This window comes from Schistocerca piceifrons, unplaced genomic scaffold, assembly GCF_021461385.2.
Source record: "Schistocerca piceifrons isolate TAMUIC-IGC-003096 unplaced genomic scaffold, iqSchPice1.1 HiC_scaffold_1299, whole genome shotgun sequence".
NCBI lineage: Eukaryota > Metazoa > Arthropoda > Insecta > Orthoptera > Acrididae > Schistocerca > Schistocerca piceifrons.
The window spans coordinates 25,001-27,500 of record NW_025727123.1 but is presented as its reverse complement, the minus strand read 5'-3'; positions in this window follow the sequence as shown (position 1 = coordinate 27,500).

The following is a 2,500-nucleotide window of genomic DNA, read 5'->3' as shown; positions in this document are numbered from 1 at the left end:
CCTTAACCTAACCCATGTTGTGCCTTAACCTAACCCATGTTGTGCCTTAACCTAACCCATGTTGTGCCTTAACCTAACCCATGTTGTGCCTTAACCTAACCCATGTTGTGCCTTAACCTAACCCATGTTGTGCCTTAACCTAACCCATGTTGTGCCTTAACCTAACCCACGTTGTGCCTTAACCTAACCCACGTTGTGCCTTAACCTAACCCACGTTGTGCCTTAACCTAACCCATGTTGTGCCTTAACCTAACCCATGTTGTGCCTTAACCTAACCCATGTTGTGCCTTAACCTAACCCATGTTGTGCCTTAACCTAACCCATGTTGTGCCTTAACCTAACCCATGTTGTGCCTTAACCTAACCCATGTTGTGCCTTAACCTAACCCACGTTGTGCCTTAACCTAACCCACGTTGTGCCTTAACCTAACCCACGTTGTGCCTTAACCTAACCCACGTTGTGCCTTAACCTAACCCATGTTGTGCCTTAACCTAACCCATGTTGTGCCTTAACCTAACCCATGTTGTGCCTTAACCTAACCCATGTTGTGCCTTAACCTAACCCACGTTGTGCCTTAACCTAACCCACGTTGTGCCTTAACCTAACCCACGTTGTGCCTTAACCTAACCCACGTTGTGCCTTAACCTAACCCACGTTGTGCCTTAACCTAACCCACGTTGTGCCTTAACCTAACCCACGTTGTCCCCTAAAGTAACCCACGTTGTCCCCTAACGTAACCCACGTTGTCCCCTAACGTAACCCATGTTGTCGCCTAAACCTGCTCTGTAATTGTTATACGACTCGTTCAATTAGTGTAGTGTTGCCCACCCGCAACCCTCGCAATATAGTTCGCTACTCGCACTGCCCGCTCCCCTGTGTATCGCTTCATGTTAAACACCTTGCAAGTCTTGCTGACTTTCCACATGCTCCTGCTGTACACTGTAATGTGGATGGCAGCAGGACGTACATGCCGCCCCTCCCCACGTCCCCACCTTGCCCCCCTGCCTTCGCAAGCTGGTTGGTGAGAAGTTTGCATGTTCAATGCCCTTCGCATGCGACGTACTCAGGCTACGTTGTGGTGCGGCCTGTGTCAACCGTCCGCTAATGTCGTACGCGTAAACCACAATCTGTACTGCACATTCGTCCTTATGTACCGAATGATACATCGTGGCACATGTGTGACCGTACAACGACTGCGCCCAAAAACGGCGGACCATACAGTGCAAATATTGTGCACGCAGCTACGTGTCGTCTCCCTATGAGAGCTGGATTGCAGTGTGGTACGCCATAGAGACGTGTGGGAGGAACGGACGCCGTGGATGGCGATCAGCATGAGCTGTCTGTTGATGTATTCGGACCTAGTCGTCTCTCCTCACACACCGTGATGGCATGGTGCACCGCGTTCCATATCTGCGACATGCTACAGAGGCCGGTTGACAGTCGTTCGAGCAATGGACATCGCATACGTACGGGGGCCACCTTCCACGTATTGTCTAGGCGTGCACATTTTGTTGCGTGTATGTGGGCAGACGTAGTGTGGCGTGACACCTGACACAGGCATGCAATAATCGTTGAAGTTGCAAATGGCGATGGACGCCTGCGTTTTCTGGTGAAGTTACGCAAATGAACAAATGGTAACCTGTTGTGGTGCGGTTGTTCTCGCTAGGGGTGAATCGGTGATGGCGACGATAGGTTGAGGTACGAACCGGTTGTTCCAGCGATACCCACCATGCCGACGAAACTGAACGGCATCTGGGTGTGAAGCGATACGCGGCGGTGGCTGGGTGGGACCGTCCCCGGCCGGTGAGGGGGCGCCTCCCGGCGTGCTGGCCGCGCGGTGCGTGGGCGCACGCGCTACAGCCGGCTGGTGGGGGCGGCCAGTGGCAGGCGCGCCGGCCGACGGACGCGGCAGGCGTCGCAGCTGCGCGCCGGCGCACCCTGCGCGCGGCGCCGTGCGGCCAAAGTAGGTCCTCGCGGGCCCGGTGCGAAGCGCGGTGGACATCTTCAGTGTGCTGGTCCGATTGAGGACTGTGTGCGTTGAGGATGCGCCGCCGCCCGGCGCTCGGCGCCGCGACGCCGTCTGCTGCTCGGTCGCCCCAGCGGTTCTCGCTGGTGGTTTGTATCGCAGCTGTGCGGATGTGTTGGCGCGTGCGCTGTGCTGGGAGAGTTCGCTTCGGCACCCAAGTGGGGCTTTTGTCCTTCTGTGGCGCTGGCGTTGGAGCTGCCGGTCACCGTAGGTGGCGCGTGTTGTCTCCCGCCGGCAATGCCACGACAGCACGCTCCCGGGCCTCTGTCGGCAGCGGCAAGCTCAGTTGGGAGCACGGGTGGTCGCACCGAAAGCGTCTACTCGCCTAACTCCGGGCGATTGCGCCTCTCTCGAACCCGACCAAGTACTTGGGACGGCGCTGCGCGCCGCCGGGACCTGAGAGGGTTTCGAGGTGTATTGTGCAGGGGAGCTCAGCCTCCTCCTGTTTGCAGAATGATTGAGCGGACGCTTGCG